Source organism: Furipterus horrens, unplaced genomic scaffold (genome assembly GCF_987537825.1).
Source record: "Furipterus horrens unplaced genomic scaffold, mFurHor1.1.pri manual_scaffold_1, whole genome shotgun sequence".
NCBI classification, from domain to species: Eukaryota; Metazoa; Chordata; class Mammalia; order Chiroptera; family Furipteridae; genus Furipterus; species Furipterus horrens.
Window position 1 is genome coordinate 45,667,252 of NW_028327171.1, and position 21,471 is coordinate 45,688,722.

Below are 21,471 nucleotides of genomic sequence, written 5' to 3' on the forward strand. Positions count from 1 at the left end.
TAAAAATGAGAGGTTCTTGGTGTCAGTGGAAGGGGTCACTGATTTCTTTTCCTGCTGATCTGGAGAGGGCGTGGGTGAAAACTGGAGAAAAGCCCCTCCCTCTGAGGGCCTGGGTTTCTCCTCTGCCAAATGTGCAGTCAAAATAGATGATCTTAGACACCCCTACTGCTTGGATTTCTCAAGCCAACTCTCCTGGAACAAGAAGCTTAGTAAGCCTTTCCCTTTCAATCCTTAGCTATGAGAGTAGGAATGTTCTGGAGGAAGGAACCTCTAAGCTCAGAGGGGAGCAGCGAGTAGCTGGGGTCAGGAAGTAGCTGGTGCAGAGGCCTGGAGGTGAGCGTGAAGCCCAGAGCTTAGGTTACAAAAGGCTGAGAGATGAGAATTGTGATAAATAGGAACCAGATCAGAAAAAAGCCTTGTAAAACCAAGACTTGGAGTTTGGGCTTTATCCTAGGAGCAACAGGGAATCAGAAAGGATTTAAAGCAAGGAAGTGGCATGACAATATTTTTGTTTTAGAACGTTCCCTCTGGCGCAAATGTGGAGAGAAAAATGGGGGATAAGGGCAGGAGAAAGTGTTGGGAGAAGGAAGGGCAGTGGAAGAAAGACTCCAAGTGGACTTATACCTGTGTCTCACCGCCTTCCTCTGACCTAGGCTGGCCTGGTTATAATAGCTATATTTGTAAGAGTAATAATAGTGGCTACCATTTCTCGATGCTTCCTTTGTGCCAGGCGCTCTATGGGGTGGTGTGCATGCTTGGTCTCATTTATGCCTCATAATAACCCTATGAGGTAGGAACTAATACCACCCATATTTTATAAATGAGGAAACTGGGCTCAGAGAGGGCAGGCGTCTTGCCTTGGGTCACACCGCTGGTCAGTGGTAGCCCCAGGACACAGGCAGAGGTGCACTCATTCCAACACTCCTACTTTTAGCTACTGGGTGCCCGGCCTCCTGAGCTGGCTAGCACAGCGCAGTTAGTGTGCATTCCCCAGTGGCAGGATAGAGCCCTGTGGCCAGCTTCCTGCAACAGAGGAGGACGAGAGCAGTCACAGCTGGTACAAATGTGATTTGCTGTGGATCCCTTCAAACAAACTGCAGGTTGTGTCTGGAGAGGATGCGAGGTCTTTGGAAGGTTTGGGCTCCATGACGGGTTCACCTTTGCTGTCAGAGGAGAAATGGAGCTGGGTCTGAGGCGGGCTCTGGTAGTAGTAACCCAGCTCTCCATACCCCCTCCCACATGAAGGGGCCTTGGAAGATTTGGGACTTCAGGAACCACTTCCCAATCCAGAGGGGAGCCAAGAAGTCACACTTCCCAGAGGCTGGAGAGCACAGAGGGAGAATGGCCACCAGGCTCTCAACATGGTGCCTTTTTCTAAAGTGGGAGCAGGGTCCCATGGCTGGGGCAGGGAGAGTTGCAGCACACCCCAAGGTGGTTTAGAGCAGGGGCAGTGCTCCCAAAGGGGGAGAAGAAGGGCCGACTGTCATCTCTGCTCCGCCAAAGGCACCAGAGTCCCTTAAAGGGAGCAGTGAAATTCACCTGCTGGTAAGGAGTGATAATGAGCACGGAGATTACTTTGCTGACAGCCAAAGTGCAGGCTTCTGATCCGGACCCTCCCATAGAGAGATGAGTCACTTCAGAAAAGTTCCTCCCCTGCTCCCTGTACCTCAGTTTCCCCACTGGATGGAGTAAGCACTGCATTTGAGTCTCCAGGGCCTGGATGAGACTGTGGCCCAGGCTGGCTCTTCACCACCCTTTCCAGCCATCAGAGCCACCCTGGAGCCAGGCTGGTTAGTAGCATGCCCTTCGGCCTTCTCCAGCCTGAGGTGGAACAGCTCCAGGCCAGCACCATGCTCCTGCCCGACTCCCCATATCCACCCTGTAAGGACCCCAGCCACCTGGGTCTGCTCTGTCAGTTGGAAGATAGGCCTGGCTTACACCTGCAGCAGGGAGCACTGATTAACTTATTTTGCATCATTTTACATTACCTGGCTCAAGGGCCTCCAGCTTGACATGCAGATTTATGTAAAAGAGACCTGACATGCAAATGAGCCAGGCCTACCACTTGTTTTAGAAGCAGGAGCGCAGCGTTGCTGGTTCCTCCAGCCCAGCTGTTCTTCCCACACCCCGCCAGTTCTCACCTCAGAGCGGGTCCATCACCCTGTGCCGCCTCTGCTCTTCGGGGAGCCCAGGCCAGGTGAGGAGTCAGCCAGACTGTGTGGACAGAAGGAAGGAGGAGGCTGGAAACACTGCTTCCCCAAGGAGTTCTGGCTGAGTTACTTGTGAGAAACAGAGAGGCAACGGAGAGACAGACAAGCACACAACAAAACACACACACACACACACACACACACACACACACACACAGAGGTGGTTTCAGAGGGGGCCCAGAGTCAGGGCTGCACATAAAACAAGCATGGACAGAAAGGGACAGACAAATGGGCAAAGAGCAGACAGAGAAAGCACAGAGTCAGAGAGGGTGAAAAGCAAAGAGAAGCAGAGACAAGAGACAGGAGAGATGGGGACACAGGAGGGGGATGCTGATGGAGGGGGCGGAGGAGACCAAGAAAGGAACAGATTTGAGAGTTGCTGTGGAGGAAGAAGTGAAGATATAGCAACAGCCTGGCTGTGGGGAGGAAGAGTGAGGGAGGAGCTGGTGACAATGACAGCTTGATGTTGGGGAGTTGAGAAAAGGAGTGACAGGTGGAAGTGACGGAGAGACCTGTGAGGAGAGACCCAGGAACTGCCCCCTTAGAAGTGCTGGTAGCAGCTTGGCTACCACAGGCAGGCAGCATGGCTGCCACCTCATATGCCCTTGATTGTCTCCATCAATCTATATTTATACACACCCACATCTCTAGGCACGCACATATATAAGCCACGCAGGCACACACTGGGTAGAAGAAAGCACTCTAGAGCCACCAGGCTCTAGACAGGAAGCTTGAGGGGTTATCTAGGACAGCATCTGTCCTAGAAGGAAGAATGGTAGAAGGAAGATGGTCATCTCTTCCTCCAGGGCCCAGGAGAAAGTTCACGCCCCACCTTGTGCTGGCCCTGGCCCCTTTTGGTGCCAGGATGCTTCTTCTCCACACCTGCTGGAGCCAGCATTCCTGGGCTCTGTCCTCTGAATGTGCTCCATTTTAACACAAAAACAAGCAAGTGGACAAGTCAAAAAAGAAAGAGGAAAACCCCTCTTATTCCCACAGCCTCTTTTGTAGGGAAATTGACTTTGTGGAAGGAGGGAGCTGAGTGTAGGCCCTAGGTGGGTGGCCTTGGAGTGCAGGAGGCGAAGGTTTGGAAAGCTTCCTGTGGCTTTTAGGAAATCTCCTCTTCCCCCACACTAGAGCTCCAAGGAGGGCACAGACAGGAGGGGACAGACAGGATGGGGCATTTCTGAAAACCTAAGGTGGCAGCATTGATGATACCCTCAGAGATCCAACAGCCCAACCGCATCATTTCACGGGAGAGGGAACTGTGATGCAGAAAGGTCCAATAGCTTGGTCAGCACAGTTAGGCTAAGGGATGGCTCACTGAGCAACTATCATTTCTCCCCAGTTACCCCTTGGCATTGATGACCTTCCCCTACTTTTTTCGTGATTCCTCTGACTTGCCCACAAGTCAGAGACAGACGAACTTCACACATATTTTGGAAATAATGGGCACAGAGCCTTCTGTGCATTTTTCAGTGATGTCCCAGGAATACCTAGAGCTCAGCTTAAGTTGCCTTTACCTTCTCAAAGCTGGTACCTGCCAATGCCCTGGCAGATAAAGCTAACTAACAGCTCAGCCCAATGAAGGTGTGTCGTATGAGCCATAGGATCTCACCTAGCAGAGATCTGCTTTCAGATGGGTCTCCAGGAACCCAGGTCATCTCTGGGAACCACCCTCTCTCTCCCCACAAACACACACTAGAGGTGAGGGTCACTTCCTCAGACTCACCTAACTGCCTGACCTTGTCCTAGTCTACTCGTTTCAGCCAGAGGTCATCTGGCTCCACTCTGGCCTGGTCCTTTGAGTCTCACTCTGCCCAGCCTTAAGTGTCACCTTCATGTTAATCTCTAGTCCTGTGTTTTTGTTTTGTTTTTACCTCTTGGGGTGAGAGATTCTTTTGAGAACATGATTAAGTCCATAGAGGTTCTCCCTCAATAATGTCTATATCCATAAGGTTTTGCATACACTGTCTGGGAATTCATGGACTCTCTGAAGCCCTCAGAACAAGATAGACCAGAGTCCTCCTGGCATCTTCAGGCCTTAGGAAACCAGTGTCCATGTATGGAGGCCCCAGGACCCCACCCATTTCAAAGGCAAACTAGCCCTGACAAAGTGGCATTCAGGACACTTCCCACAGAATATCTTCTTTCCTTGTTTCTATCTCAGATATTTTTTTCTAGGCAACTATTTCTTTTCTTTCTTCTTTTTAAAAATTGATTTGAGAGAGAAATGGGGAGAGAGGAACATCAATCAGCTGCTCCCGTATACGGCCCTACTGGGGACCAAACCTGCAACCTAGGTATGTGCCCTGACTGGGGATGAACCTACAACATTTTGGTGTATGGGACGATGCTCCAACCAACTGAGCCACACCTGCGAGGGTAAGACAACTGTTTTTTCCACATTGAAAATTTGATCTAAGATACCACTTACCCCTAGTTACACATCAAGCAAACACATATGTCACATAAATCCAAAGCTCATTCCTACTTTCCCTTACATTCTCATTCATTCTCTCCCACCCCTCTCTCCTCCCCACTCTCCAATAGCACCCAACCACTCAGTCCATGACCTTGACCTGTTTTGTTCTAGCTCAAGCCAGGGCTCAGCTGAGCACCAGACCCTGAGGTGGTTCCACAAGATGAGCACAGTAAATGATATACTGTCAGAGAGTTGCAAGTTGGTAAGTCTTGTTCCCTCATCAGCCAGGAGAGACCATGGATGGTCACATTCTCAGAAAAAGGGCCTCTGAGGGCAAGAGTGTATGGGAGGGGCAGAAAAACCAGAGAAAGGGGATGGGGTGAGGGGAGCAACCAGAGTAAGGATTCTTTCTGAAGATTCCAGACCCTGAGCTCTATCCTGCCCCCACCCCACCGCCACTTCTGCTTTCCCAGAAGCTGGTGATAGAGGAGGTTGTGAACTCTAGGCTCTGGGCTGCCTGGAGACCCTGAGAGGCCTCTGTGTGAAGGGGTAATGATGGGAAGGCTGGAATCTCTGGGGGGCCAGGGCAGGGTAGGGGCATGGGAAGTTCTGTGTGGAAGGCCCAGGACTCAGGGTGGGCTGGGGCTTGGAAGAGTGAGAGTAGGCCCCTTGCCAGAGAGGGGTCTAGCCAGCCCATGGGGTGGCCCAGGCATCTAAAGTGCCTTTAGATGGAGAAAGCTGCTTCATCTCCCCCTGGAAATCAGGAAGTTTAAACCCACACAGCTGCTTATGAGGCCAGAGGAGCAATTTCAGAGTAAAGATGAAAAGAACAGTGGCTCAAGAGGAAGCAGAGCAGATGAGGGGGAGCTAGAGCAGGTAGGGGGCTGAAGGGATTGTCTGCAAAGCCCATGCACCCTGATCCTGGCTAAGAGGGCTTCTGGGGGGTGGAGGTAGGAAACTTGCTGGGGTGGAGTACCTGGGTGAGGGTCAAGCTTGTTAGCTAAGGGGGATTCTCAGGGAGTGAGGGTCAATGGTAGAATACCAAGGAGGTCTGAAGATCATGGGCAAGCTCTGAGAAGGGATAACAAGAGGCCAGAAATGAAGCCTAAGCCCAGATTTCCAGTCCAGGCAGGGCCATTGGAGAAGTGGCTTCGTTGGGGGGATTGGTCCTCTCAACTCCCCTCTCCTCCAGGCCTAGAAACTCTAGCCTGAAATCTTCTGGCTAAGCAAGCAAGAAAGAAAAGAAAGTGTATGATGGGTGGGTTATTGCTAGAAGAATGTGTCATCGAGGGTATCCTGGGGTGGTGGGGCAGGGACAGAGGCTATCGTCCCAGGAGACCCTAGATTGAAGGACAAAGACAACCCTGCTTCAAGTCTAGACAGGAGAGTCGAGGCCGGAGGACAGATGGGGCTCAGGCAGAGACTCTGGTGGTTCCTCTGCTCTGCTGTCTGCTATAGTCACACATGTGTACACACACACACACACACACACACACACACCACTCAGCCATGCTTGCTCTCTCATTCTCTCTCTCTCACACACACACATACACACACATATGCACATATGTATTTAAACATACATTTAAATAACTTGCAGACGTATATTAGCAAAAACATTCCATCTGGACTGGGATTTCTCTCATTGCTTTGAATTCCCCTGGGTTTGAACTTGGAAAAAAAATAGGAAGAGGCAAAGATTTGACTAATGTTGGGTTAAGGTTTTTTTCTTACCCCTTTCTTTCTTGGTTACTGACTGCCAAGAATTGATGTTTGTAAAAGGAAAAGAATTAACTGTGTTGATTAAGAGGCAAACTCCCTGGAAGTGTTCTCTCTTTAACCCTTTTGTTCCCTCTCGGTGAAAGATACTAGGGTTCACAGAGGCCCAGAACATTCCAAAGGGGCTGATCCTCCCCAAAGGGAACTTAGGGCACTTGCTCTTCTGGTGTGCAAGTGTGTATGAGTGTGTGTCTGTGAGCAAGCACATGGGTAAGTGGTGTGAGAATATGTGTGAGTGTGGCTATTGTGGGAGCGGTGTGTGCACGTGTGTGAGTGTGCTCACGTGGGAGTGAGCTTGGTGACTGCACGTGCATGTCTCTCTGCAGATATGGGGTGTTCTGGGAGTGTTTGCAGCCTGTTGGCCACGTGCAAAACTGCAGGAAGGTGAGGTGACCTTCATCTTGACCAAACTAGTGGGAACTGATATGGCAGGAGCAAGAGGCTCTGTAAGGAGGCAGGGGAGCTGGGGGTGGAAAGGCTTCAGCTGAGGAAGCATGTTCTTTCCTGATATCTAGCAGCTCTTACCATGGACTAAGCACAACCCAAAGCTAACTCTGGCTATCGGTCAGTGTTCTTGCATGGGGAGTGGGATGGGAGGTGGGGGGCATTTTTTCCTCCTCCAGTTCAGCCTAAGCTCCCACCAAGGGAGTCCCCTACTTTTTTTCCTTCCACAGCTATCCTGTTCCTTAGCTAGGACATCAAAGGGACTGAAGCCTCTGGGAAAAGGAAGAGCTCGAGCTGGGCTAAGGGGGCCTGACCAATACATATGCATCCAACCATGTAGAATGACCTATTTCCTGAGACCTCCACTCAGCCCTGTTCCTCCAGGACTTTGAACAGGCTGTTTCTTCTACTTAGACAGACCTTCCATCCCTCCTTTCTTCAGCTAATTCCTGTTCTTTGAGTCTTAGATGCCACCTTCTCCAGGAAGTCTTCCTTCCCCCCATCACTTAGCTGTCCTCCTCTTGCCTGACAGCACCATGGGCACACAAGTACTTTTCCATGTGGTGTAACCTTTGCATCCTCTTGTCTGTCTTCCCTACTGGAGCCTGCACTCCTTGAGGACAGAGGCACTGTCTCCTTCATCCTGAATCCCCATGTCTGGCATATAGCATGGGCTCAGTCAGCACTCACCGAGTTGGGTTCAAGGTCCTTGACTGCAGATCAGTGTTAGTCATTCCACAGGCTGTGATCTAGAGCACCCTGTATACATGCCCCACTATGACACTTACCACAAGACCCCAGGATTATCTGCACATATATTTGAACCTCTCAATTTTCTGTAACTCCCTCAGGGCAAGGATTTGGTTGCAGTCAACCCCAGGTCCTACTAGCATGGTATCAGACAAACAGTAACTGTCCAATAAAAGTTGAATGAATAAAAGAGTAACCAATGCATGATAACTATTTAAGAACATAGATAAGGTAAGTTAGTTGTAGCTGTAAAGATTGTTAAGGGATAGATTATAGAGAAGAGACTGTGCTATCAGAGCAGGATGGAGAGGAGAGAAAGGAAACATTTATTGAGCACCCACTGTGTGCTAGCAGTGACCCATCACTGTACTAGGCATCTGGTGGTCATTATTTCACTTCCTCCTGTGAGGGAGAGGTACTTCCATTATTTGACATATCAGGAAATTGAGACTAAGAGAGGTTATTTAATTTGCCCAAGGTCACACAGCTGGTATGGTTTAAGCTGGGATTCAAACCCAGGTCTCTCTGAGCCCAGAGTTAATGCCTCTCCCACCATGCCATGTTTCACAAAGGACATGAATTTGGGGCAGACTTTTGAAAGATGAAAGGTACATGGTGTTGTAGAGAAGGATCTCAAGTCTAGGCAGGTGGAGCACTAAGGGTTCCCAAGAAGGCTGATTGCTGGGTAGCTTGTCCCATGAGCTTCCATAAGTTACTATGTGACCAGGAGGCAAGGAGAGAACTGATATGACAGGCACAATGCGACTGTGGAGGAAGGCACAGCAGATAGCAGTCAAGGAAGGCCTTCAGAAAGAGAGCCGAAGCTCACTCTTGAAAAAGCACTGGGTAGGATCTTCAAAAGGAGCCAATGCAGATATAGGGCTTGTTGGGTGCTTGCCATGTTAATACATTTAATGCTTTTAAAATTGTTTTGGTTTTCAATTACAGTTTATATGCAATATTATTTTATATTAGTTTCAGGTATACAGCATAGTGGTTAGACAATCATATACTTTACAAAGTGTTTCCCCCAATGTTTTAAGTACCCAGCTGACACTGTACATAGTTATCCCAATATATTTTTTATGCTATACTTTCCATCTCTGAGACTGTTTTGTGACTGCCAATTTGTGGTTCTTAATCCCTTCACCTTTTTTTCCATCCACTTCTGGGCATATATCTAAAGAAACCCCAAACACCAATTTGAAACAATATATGCACCCCTATGTTGATTGCAGCATTATTTATAATCACCAAGATATGGAAGCAACACAAGTGTCAATCAATAGATAACTGGATAAAAAAGTTGTGCTACATATATACAATGGAATATTACTTGGTCATAAAAGAGAATGTAATCTTACCATTTGCAACAGCATGGATGGACCTAGAGGGTATAATGCTAAGTGAAGTAAGTTAGAGAAAGACAAATACCATATGATTTTGCTTATATGTGGAATCTAAAGGGCTGGGTGATAAATATTTAATTCTTACAACAAGGCTATGCAGTGGCACCTACTACTATTTCCAAATACTGAAGGGGATGTGGAGACCCAGAAAGGTCAGGTAGCTGCCAAGGTCACGGGGCTGATTAATGGCCATGAGCACAGGCTCTGCTTTCACAGTCTGCACTCACACCGCAGAGAGAGAGTGTGGCTATGGAGGGCTCTCAATGTGGAGGAGCCAACATTAGCCAGGTTGTCAGGCTAGGTCTGGGAGTGTGATCTGGACCTAACTGGAGGGACAGGAGGGGTTAAGTTAAAGAAAAGACATAGACCCAGGCTGAGGAGTTAGAAAGTCATTTGAGGCTGGGGAACACTTATGAGTGGGGCACAGAGACAAAGTCTCTGATGGTCTAAATGTTCTCTATGCATGTGGAGAACTTGTCTTTGCTTCAGGGACTTTGGGGTTCATCAGGCCTGTCCCAGCTCCCATGAGGGGAGCCCAAAGATCTATAACAATGTGGGTTATCCCTAGGCTTCTTCCTCTGAAAAACTCTAACCTGTTTCTTCTCCTTGTCCCTACTCTCACCTGTGAGCAAAGAATCCAAGCCAGAGACAGCAATTAGCAAGTGGCAAGTGGGCCCTGTCCCTGGCCTTGCTCTTGTTCTTGATGGACACCTGATGTCCTGGGGGACTGGGCACATCACTCCCTCTGTGGTCTCCTTCCTATCTCTGTTCAGGGCAGGCCCTCCTGGGAAGGAGACTTTCAGCCTCTTGGTAGCTCAGTTCTGACTTTTCCCTTATTAGTGGGAGACTACCACCTCCCAGTCATGCTCCTTTGTTGTCTGGGTGGGTGGGTGTCACTAGTTTTGGTTAGCTAGCCCATGCCCCTGTCCAGACAGTCCATAGACACTTAGGATGGGCACCACAGCCCAGCCGTGGGCTTCTGGCAGAGGGTGACTCCCACACACTGTCCTGGTCTCATAGTTATTTATTTATTTATTTATTTATGTATTTAATCCTCACCTGAGGACATTTTTTCTTTGCTTTTAGAGAGAGAGGAAGGGAGAAAGAGAGAGAGAAAAACATTGGTGTGAGAGAGAAACACTGATTGGTTGCCTTCTTGTATGCACCCCAACTGTGGATTGAACTTGCAACCTGGGTATGTGCCCTGACCAGGAATCAAGCCTGCAAACTTTTGATCCATGGGATGATGCTCCAACTAACTGAGCCACACCATCCAGGGCAAGGCCTTATAATATTTAATATTTTTTAAAGAGGAGTGCTTTGTATCAGAACACCAAGAGATGTTTTCTCGAACACCCATGTTGAAGAAATACTTTCTACCCCACTTTAGAACTTTGGGTCTAGAAGGAACTGGCATCCTGGGATCCCCCTACAACTTTTCTTATAGCTACTGCAGAGTAGCCGCCAGCCATTATCTCCTCACCCCGGCCTTGTGCAGGAAATCATCTAAAAACATCCCCTTGAAACATCCCCTCAAACTGCCTCTTTCTTATCTTGGTACATCTTATAGTCACTAAGTATTCTTGCCTCCTCAGCCTATGGGATGCTCCTCACATCAACCCTGTAAGGCAGGCAGCTCAGAGATTGTTAGACCCATTTTACAGATGAGGAGAATTAGGTCACATGGTTGGTGAGTTACATCACCCGCACTGTTAGTTAGATTTCTAGGCAGTGGGACCAGAAGGTTCTGGTAGCCAAGGACTGGTTGGGGAGGAGGAAGAGGAGATCTGGGTTCCTGCAGCTGAAGAGATGGAGGAATTGGAGGGATGGGTGGTCACAGTTTCTCTGTGCCCAGAAAGACTTACCTTGAGTCACCTGCCTTTCCCTGGGCTAGAGATGAGAAGTATCCCCACTGAGCAGTGGTGATTCACTCCCTAGTGTCACAGTACCTCAGCCAGCTCTTCCTCCAGGCTTTTGAAGGATCTGACTTAAGGCCAATTTCAGGTAGGTAATATCTGTGGACTCTTCTGGAGTAAAGCCCACATCTAAACAAGAGGAGGCATTTGAGAATTATTCATGAAAAAAGTTCCCCATAAACCACGCTCTAGGGCTGGTGGCAATAGTAATACCCAATTGCATAACAGCACCGACAATTACATTGTGCATTTATTTAGCACCCGCTTCCAAAGAGCTTTAAGCACTGTCAGCTTTATTAGGCTATTTGATCTTATAAAAATCCCACAAATGAGTGATGATAGTTGTTATTACCATTTTATAGATGAGGAAACTGAGGTCAGAAAGGTGTTGATTTGCTCCAGGCCTTACAACAAGAGAGTGGGGAAATAGGGCTGGGCCTGCCCTGTTTCTAGAAGTTTCTCTAGGTGTTTCATGCAAGGGACTCTCTTTTGCTGTCTACATTCCTATGAGGCAAGGTGTGGTGGACAGAGGAGGTGACTGGGAGCAGGCTCAGAGCATTTTCCTGCACAAGGTCACTCAGAAACAATGAGTCAGGCACCTGTATGTTGAGGTCATTTTCCTCTTTCACTTCCCCAAACAGTTGTTGGGGAGTGAGCTCACTTGCTGCCTATTCTCAGACAGGAGCTCAGGGTATTTGCACAGTGGCCTCTGAAGGTTGTAGTAGTAGCGGTAATTTGAAAAAGAGGTCAGTGCTTCTACCCTGGGATTCCTGCCCTCCTGCCCCACTCATCCTCCAGCCAGGTGTGGGGTCCCCTCTTTCCATGATTGTTACCACAACCTCTGCAATGGCTTCCTGACCTGTGTTACCATTCCCATTCAATCCTCTCCATGACTGATCTTCCTAAAGCTCTACCTACTCTTGCAAACCAGTAGATTCCCATTACTTCCAGCCTCAGCTTGGCATTCAAGTCCCTGCCCAGTCAGTTCCCAGACTGTCTTTCAAGCCTTGGCTCCTCTCCTTCATCCTTCTCTACAAAACGTGGTCTTCGGCCAAGACTATAGAACTTGCCTAGACGTGCTTTGTGTTTTCCCAATTGCACTGTTGACTGTCACATCATTCCCCTAGCCAGGAAAGCCACTCCTACTCTCTCTGCCTGCCAGATGTCTATCCATCCTTCAAAACCTATGACAAATGTGATCTCCTTCATGAGGACCTCTTTGATTCCACCACCAGGAAGTGATCTCTCCCTTCTGAGATGCCTCACCTGCTATATAGGTCTCTGTACAAGCAGTTCTCCGTGTGTTGTAGTGATGGTGTGAAGTTTTGGACACTTGCAAAGCGACAATAGATTGCAGAATTCTGCAATACTATGTGTGTGTGTGTGTGTGTGTGTTGGTATGAGAGATGAACATGCCTATGTAGAATACCTCAACACAAAGAAGGGACTAAACATTTATTGGGTTTAGAATGTATTGGTTTGCTCTGCCAATGACCAGAGAGCCAGCTGTCTCCCTCAAAGGACAGAGAACATTCACTATTAAGTCTATAAACACAGTTGGAGGAAGAATGACTAGAGAGAGGGAGGATGTGAATGAGTGTGTATTGCTCATTTACTGTAGTCCAGGCAATATGTCAGAGAGGAAATCTCACATGAACACTGAATTCACTTAAGCCTCACAATAGCTCTGACACGTAGACATTATTGCCCCAACTCTGTTGAGGGTCAGGTTCCTCAGGAAACAGACTCTGAGAGGAAGACCCGAGTGCACAAGGTTAACTGGGGAATGTTCATGGAACAACCACTGTCAGAGAGTCATGGAAGCAGGATGGGTGGAGGGAATGGTTGTACAGCTGTGGGGTTGCCACAAGGCCTTGGCTGTTCCATGGGGCACACTAAGCTTGGGTGGCCCTTCAGAGGTGTTCCCCCAACCAGGCAAGGAGCTGAGTCATTGGACCCCCCTGGGAAAGGGCATAACTTAAGCAGGACAGCCCCCTTCAGATGAGGGCAATTCCTGGGGTGGGAGAGCACCCAGTACACGTAGAACTCGGGATTTGAGAAATGCTGCCCAGCATGCAAGTGGAAGGCACAGGGATTGCCCTCGGGCCTGTCCCTTTGCTGAGACACTGCGTGGCCTTCCATTTCATCTCAGAAGTCAGCTTGGTCACCCTCTCCCCAAGAAGCATCTTCAACGGAAAACACACCCAGAAAGTCCCCCATGGAAATCACCCCATGAGGAGACTGATCTCCCCTTTTCTGAAAGATCTCTGTAGATTTGATATCAAATAATAGCAGTGAAAAGGCAGGTATTTATTGCTGAGCTAGTTACTGATGTTTTCTGTTGCTGTCTGGTTCTTACTCACACTCTGAAAATTTTCATGGTGGAATCCAAGTGTGATATTCAAAATATTTAACAACCAGGAAAACACTCAAGACAGTCAGAGTGAGTGCTGACATTCTGTATCCAGGCTGAACATGAATTAGATCTGGTGGGCTATGGAGAAAAAGGATGCATTTCCCCCAAGTGCCATGTGCTGGAGAAAAACCCCAGAAGGGCTTTCTTCAGAAAACAAAGCCGAGAAAGGCAGTTTTCCTGGTTAAGCTGGGCATTTAGTTCAGCATCCAAGGTGGAGGTAGTAGTAATTTATGCTGTAAGATTCTCCATTTTATAAGGACTGTGCCTTATTCGGCTCTGTAGTCTTTTATACCTAGCACAGTAAAATTTATTACATGAAATCTGTGTGACTCTGGGCAAGGCACCACCCTGCTCTGCACTTCGGTGTCTTCATTTATAAGATGAAAGGTTTCCAAACCCAGTTTCTCCTTGAAACAGGAGAATCTGGTAAAGGCCCCTTAGGAGAAGGGAGGTAAATGGGCTGGGCCCAGGGCCTCCTTTTGCCACTTAAACCAAAGCAACTCCCCTTGTATTTGTTTATGCTTCCATTTGGTTTCACTTAAACCAGCATTCCTCAGCTAAAAACAAAGCCTGGGAACCACCAGGCTGCATATGATACATGAGGTCCCTTACATACAGCTCTGACATGCAAGAATAGGAGTGAGCAAATGGACAAATGACTGACTGACTGACTGAATGAATGAATGAGTGAACTCTTTTGTACCCCGAGCTAACATAGGCCAGTCCCTGGTCATACCCATTCTTGGAGCAAATGGCCAGCTGTCCTGATTTAGCTTGGAAACTTACACAGGGCTCGCTTGGAGCTCTCCCAAAGTCCTATCCACTAGAGGATTCTGTGGCCACCACTAACATGAGGCCTTCTCCCTCCAGGCAGTTCAGATGCCACCAGTCTGAACTCACTTGTCTTCCTTGACTCTCCCAATACATGACTCAGCTGAAAGAGATACTGACAACAAAAGCACAAGTCACTGGCAGGTTTGGCAAAAGAGTCATTGGGTTTTCTCAGTGTGCCCCTCAGGGTGTGGCACTGGGTCTGGCTTGCTTCAGCTCTCTTCCATGGCAGGGAAAGGGTTCCCAGTTTTGGCCCTGCTCTCCCTCCTACCATCGCTCCTTTCCTGCCTCTCTTCCTTTCTTCTTCTAAGGCAGTGGTTCTCAATGTTGACTGCACCCTGGAATCACCTAGGGAGACTTAAAAATTACCAAAGCCCAGATTTCTTGGTCGGGGGTGTGGTGTTGCCAACGGAATTTGAAAAAGCTCCCCAGGTAATTCTAATATTAAGCCAAAGTCTGAGGACATAGAATAGGAACCCCAACCTCAGCCTAAACTGTATCTAGCCATGGAATTCAGATATTCCTGCTGGATTTGGGGAAGCGTGAGGCATAGGCATCTTTTGGCAATGGGAAGAAGTGGAGAGAAGAACACTGCAGCCCACTCCTGAGCAGCTAAGTCCTGGGGACAGAGAGGTGGAGGGGGCTGTTTTCATAAGGGGTCCTGTGAGACTCGGACAGGTCAGTATTGTTTGGTGTCCAGGTGACAGTGTGTGACAAATTAGGAAAGGGGCATGGGACACCATGAGGTGCCAGTGCACTGAGGACACCAGGCTGGCAGTGGGGCCCTTTTGGGGAGCTTCGAGACAATGCCCTGAGCATGGTGCAGCAGCATTCTTACAGGACAAAGCCAGCATCAGAGAGCAAACAGGGAGGGGAGAGGGAAGCTTTGGTAAGACACAGCATCCACTTTCACTGGTGGTCTTGTTCATGAGCACACATGGGGCACTCCCAAGGGGTCCCCCAAATCACGGAGTGAGCTTATGGTAGATGGAGGCAAACAGTATGAAACCTGGTGATTTCAATGATGGGCACCTACCTGGACTTATGGGATGGTGAGGTCTGGGGACACTTGGATCACAGATTCAAGCCGCAGTAATGAAGCTGTCTAGTAGTGGTAGTGGTGTGGTGAGGTATGACAGAGCTTTCCCAAAGAAGCAGACGTTTGCCAGCCAGCCTTACTCTGAAATTCACCCCAGTCGGGTCAGTCCCCATGAACAGATTTGACTCCGTGCATGAGTTCACCCTACAATCAGGGTCTTCTGGACTCAAGGCTTTCCTGCATGCACATTCTCAATGCGCATTATTTACTTTGCTTCCTGTGCAAGTCCTTTCACTCTCTCTCTTTCTTTTTAAATCACATTTTCTCCTAAATTAGAAAACCTCTTTAATTGTTAGCAGGAGCTGGGGTTCTGCTCCTTGCATGGACAATATCATTAAACACTGGAAAATAAACAAACTGGAAAAGTTTAAGACATTTTCAAACCCTTTGCTTCCCAGAGGGCGCCTGGGGCCCTGGGCAGGACAAGGTTCTGCTGGCCTGGGTTTATACTGTGTTGATGACTTGACCCCTCCAGCTGTGAGAAACCAAACTGACAGCAGGGTTGTTTTTACTAAACTACCCAGGATTGCAAACTTGATTTGGGAGGCATTTGCGCTGATTTGCGCGGAGGTCTCCAGCGACTGCGCCGAGCTTCCTCCTTGGACAGAGTGCATGATGGGAATGGGCCAGTGGCTCTTGTAGCTGACAGCTGTTGTAAACCATCGCTGTCCTCCAGAGTTATTCCACAGGGCCGGGGGAGGAGAGGGGAGCCGTGGAAGGGGGTGGTGTGTGAGAACATTTCTTTCCATCTTGCTGAAATGTGAGTCTAATGAAATGATAATGAGGTTGTGGCCTTTAAGCTCCATTGAGCTTCTTGCCGCATTGTAATTTTACCCAGAGTGGGGCTAGTTTTTGAAATGATTAAAACTATCGATTCCTAGGCCTGTGTGGCTTGAATCGGAATTCATTAGGGGCCCAGAGGTGAGGGATAAACATTTCTCCCTCGCTCAGCCAGGAAACAGACCCCATCTTGTGTGTGTATCCTGCCCACCCACCCACCTTTCCAGGAGGACCCCTGGCAGTGCTGGCAGACAGATGGACCCAGCATCCAGAGAGCCACAACGTATGAAAGTCCCAACTGTGAGTCCCAGTCCATGTTCCGGGGACCCCTTCCTCATGTTGGAGGATGGAAATTTTCAGTGTTCAGTCTTGGTCCTATTTTCTTATAGGCATTGTAGGTGAAATGTCTTCTCTGTGAAAAGCAACACAAAGGAAAACTCCAGAAGAATACTGGAAGGAGCAACTCCAGCTGGGAGTGGTGGCTGACAACATGGCCTGCACTTGTGTCCCTTGAGCACCATCTTTCTTGGGATAGAAAGAGGGGTTTCTCCCTCTGATTTTTGTTGTTACCAATGTGCTGGCTCCCAAGAGCCTAAGATAACTCCTTTCAAGTTCTCTAGAGCTGAGACAGGTTGGCATCTTAAACAAATAACCTTACTTTGAAAACAATATGGAAGTTCCTCCAAAAATTAAAAAATAGAACTCCCATATGATCCAGCAATTCCACTTCTGGGTACTTACCTGAAAGAAATGAAAACACTAACTCAAAAAGATACATGCACTCTAATGCTTATTGCAGCATTATTTACAACAGTGAAGACATGGAAACAACCTAAGTGTCCATTAATGGATGAATGGATAAAGAAATTGTGGTATACATATAATTGAATATTATTCAGCCATTAAAAAGAAGGAAATTTGCCATTTATGACAACATGAATGGACCTTGAGGGTATTGTGCTAAGTGAAATAAGTCAGGCAGAGAAAGACAAATACCATATGATGTCACTTAATATGCAGAATCTAAAAACCAAAACCCAAAACTGAACTGGGTGAAGAGGGTCAAAAGGTACAAACTTCCAGTTATAAGATAAATAAGCCATAAGATATAACGTACATCATGGGGACTATGGTTAATAATACTGTGCTGTGTGTTTGAACGTTGCTAAGAGAGTAGATCTGAAGCAGACTGGGGGTTGTGTAAATGACTTAAGAAGACAGCTGGGATGCTGTCTTCCACAGGGGGCAAAGCAGTCTGGCAAAAGTCCCCTTAGACCCCATATCCTTTTTTTACAGTCTCACTGGGCAGTTGTTGTCCTAAGATGTGCACAGCAATAACTATATTCAGACTGGAGCATCATGGTCTACCTTTAAGGTCACACACACCATGATCATGTTCACATTTTGGAAATGATGTGAGATATTCCCAATTTTCCTGCTCACCTTTTAGGCACCCCCCATCCTGAAGCCCTATCTATACCAGGCAAGTGGAGTACCTTTCCTCTTACTTTCCAAAGCGCCATAGTCATTTAGGGTCCTCTCATACCACATTACATTATTCCTGTTATCTTTCCTTTGTGTGGTCCCCGCTAGACTGTGAGCGCCTTGAAGGCAGGATTTGCATTTTATTTCTTTTTGTATCCCATCACCCAGCGCAGTGTCTGGTCCATAACAAACCTGGGCAGATGATTGCTGCGTGAATGAATGAAGAATCCAAGACAGATGTCATTTGATTCTCAGAACAACCTTGTGAGTCAAGCAAGGTAGGAATATAAGCTCTGATTAGAAAGAGAGAGAGAGAGAGAGAGAGAGAGAGAGAGAGAGAGAGAGAGAGAGAGAGAGAGAGAGGGAGAAAGAGAAAGGTAGGAAGGAAGGAAGGAAGGAAGGAAGGAAGGAAGGAAGGAAGGAAGGAAGGAAGAAACAGAGCCTCCAGGAGGGTAGGGCCTTGCTTAAGGTCACCTGATTCCTGGGTCTGGCTCCAGGGCTGTGTTGCAGCCTTGCAGCCCTGAGAGAAGTGTGTGTGTTTTCTGCCCACATTTGCTCTGAGTCTCATAAGGCCCCGCATGCGGTTTGAGAGTCTTTCCAGAGGTGCCTCCTCCACAGGTGGTTCCCAAGTGGTTCATGTCAAGGTTCCCTTTTATTTTCTCCCCCTGCCCCACCCCCAGCACCTGGGCTTTGAAAGATTTGGCCTAGCAAATGAACTGCGATTATGCAGTAATAATGACTCCATTTTCTCGTTTTTATTAATAAAAGACATATGCGACATGCCACTCAGAGCTTTCAGTTGAGAGAAAACGAGTTTCCCCACCAGGTGAATAGGATTCCACCCAGAAGCAGACAGTTAGACAGTTAACAAACCACCTTCTCTGCTCAGGCTGGGATCACAGTGCTGCACTTGACAGCCCTTTCGATGAGCCTCCATCGAGCCGGCCGTCGGCCCTGGGTCTCTGAAGTCAGAGGAGACAGGGGCCATTTCAGCTGCTCCCTGCTTGCCTTCCCATCCCGGCTGGAATCAGCAGACCCTGACTTCTGGAGAAGCGTTACTGCGATGTGTCAGCTGCTCCGGGAGAGCCCAGAGTGATGTATTCCAAGAGCTGTCAGGAGAAAGGGTTTACGGTCAGTTAGGAACTGTAAACTCCTTCCCATGGAATTGGCAGTGGAATTTTAATACTCTGTCTCCCTCTGTCTGGGCACTTCCTTCCACTCTTGGCCTGCTCCTCAATGCATATGGAGCAGGGCTCCTATTGGGAGGTCCCAAGGGAGAGCAAACGGCTTCACTCGGTCCAAGTGTCACAACTGAAAACAGGAGGTGAAGCTCAGACAGGACGCCAGCCTTCCCGCCGCCCTGGCCTTTTATGGTTCATTCTCCAGTTCTCTCTTCCCTTTCAAAGCTTGAGTTAGGCCCTACATATGCCTGAAGGGAGAGGAAATAAAAGAACTGTAGCCTGGCTTCTCCTTCCTTCTTTTATTCAGGCAACAAATACTGAGGGCCTCTGGACTGAGGGCCCACTGAGTGCTGGTCAGGGAGCTAGGAGCTGGAAGACAAGAGGGTCACTGTCCTGTTCAATTCTGATCAGCCCATAGGAAAAAGAGAGGGGAAATAAGAGAGAGTAGGTTGCCTGAGGAAGAGTCATAGTCAGGAATGACCTCAAGGGGAAGTGAAATAGAAAACCAGGCTCTTTGAGTGATTTGGAAAGCCGGATCACCCTCTTCCTGCGTTAATGGCTGTCTGCTCTCCAGGCATCTTGTCTACCACATGTGCACTGATATCTTCGAAGTCTATTTCTTGCCCAGACTTCACCTTTGAGTGTCATATTCCCTATATTCAACTATCTTTACCTGGATGTCCCAAAGGCAAACAAACCATTCGTGACCAAATTCACTGCTTTTCATTAGCTGTTTAATTATAATCTCTGACTTCCTCCTCCTCTACCAGACCATGAGCAATTTGAGGCTAGTCCCCATGTCTTGATTACTTCTGTGTCCCCAGTGCCCAGTACAGGCCCTGGTTCACGGTGGACATCCAGGAATATTTGTTGAAAATAATCAGTGCCGCTTCATAGAAGAGGCAGCTTTTCCAGGATCAATTTCTCTGGTTTTCCCCTAACACACCTCTCATCTGCTTCCCCTCAAGAAAAGGCCATACCACAGCTACAACTCTCAAGACTTTTGTTTTCACAGAATCAGAATGGAGCCAGTGAGATTTCCCCATCCCGCAGGGAGCTCCTTCGACCCATTTGGGGGTGGCAGGGCTTTCAGGACTTGCCTTTGTGTCCTAAGTCATCAGGCACAGAACTGGATTTGCATATGTTAATATGGAGAACTGGAGCTATTTAATGAGAAGCAGTGGACCATGTGGGTGAGCGGAATTCCTCAGAGTATTTTTTTCAGATGTCTTAATTCACTCTCTTTGTTGTATTTCGGCAGATCCAGGTGTTTGGATTGAGTTGGTCCTGGTCCCCATTCCCCTCCCCCAAATCTCTGAAATTACGGATCTCTCTAGCCGCAAAACTCAGCCTTATGTCCAGGGGGTGATGGTTGGGGGAGCATTCTGCCCACTTGGAAACAACCTGGAGGAGATGGCCTGAGGATGGAGAGTCCAAGCCTGGGGGCTGGGGGGTGGATGTTCCTGAGTGGGGTGGGGAGGAGAGGATAGAATTCCAGAGACGAGAACCCGCTATGGAGACAGCCTGCTGGGCTCCCAGCCCTCCATCTGGGTTCCACTAAAAACACATTTTGCGTGTTTCTGTTGTTCTTAAGTCTGGGTTTATTTCAAGGGGAAAATTATAAAGAAACATCTCAGCCTTTATTTCAAAAGCAGCTTGTGCTTGGGTAGATTCTCATATGTCTGGCCTGGGCAGCTTGGAGGTGAAAGGAGGGGACTAGGGTGGGGTCCCAGAGAGAAGAGGCCCCAAGCTATACTTGCTGCAGGTATCCCAGACCACTGGGTCTATCACCACTGCTCACCTTCCCAGCTGATAGAAACAACAATAGATAGGAGAGACCCTTGGTGGTTGGAGAAGGAAAGGAAGGAACTGGGGTAGTCACAGGGCAAGGAGAGATCTGCTGAGGCTGCCTTACCTGGGAAATCTTCACAGACAGAAAGGCAAGTGACAGCAGCCCCACAGGTATTTGAAAGCCTTCACTTCTGAGTCAAGGGTGGAATTCAGCAGGTCAGTCTCGGTTTTGCCCTGACAAGAAGTTAGAGGTAGCAAAGACCCATCTTGAGGATTCAGGTTCTAATCCAGTATGAGAATCCCCAAGGTTTACCCAGAGCTCTTGAACTCGAATCAGCCCACAGCTCAGAAATACAAAGAATGAATGTCAGAGCTACGAAGGCCCTTGTAGAAAGGCCCACCTACCCCAATGCTCTCATTTCATAGATGAGGAAACTGAGGTGTGTGGAGGGGGAAGCTACCTGCTTAGGCCACAGCCAGTGGGTAGACTCATCCTACATCCCAGGCCTCAGGCTCTCTGGCACTTTTCTGCTATGCTGTTTATGAGGATAGGTGGCTGGCCAGATATCCATGAAAAGGCCAAGAGCTCTAAAAAACATGCCCATTCATGGACTCAAACACATATATGCACACAACATGTAACTGACCCTCAGACCCTGTCACCCAGCACAACCTGGTTCTTCCTGGCTCATCTCGGACACCCAAGCTCCAGGCATGCACAGGGACTCAGAACATCATGGTTGATGTGGTCCTGTCTTTGCACAGAACTGGAGTCAGACACAAAGAGAGAATTCGCAGCCCAGACCCTAGGCTCTGGCCTTCACCCAACAGAGCAATTCTTACAGAGCTCTCTCCCTGTTAAGAAGGGCCTCTACAAAAACTGAGGTCGACCTGCTTAGGAAGTGCTTGATTTCCCCCTGGTGGCCATGTCCGGCACATTCAGCCCCCACTCCCCAAA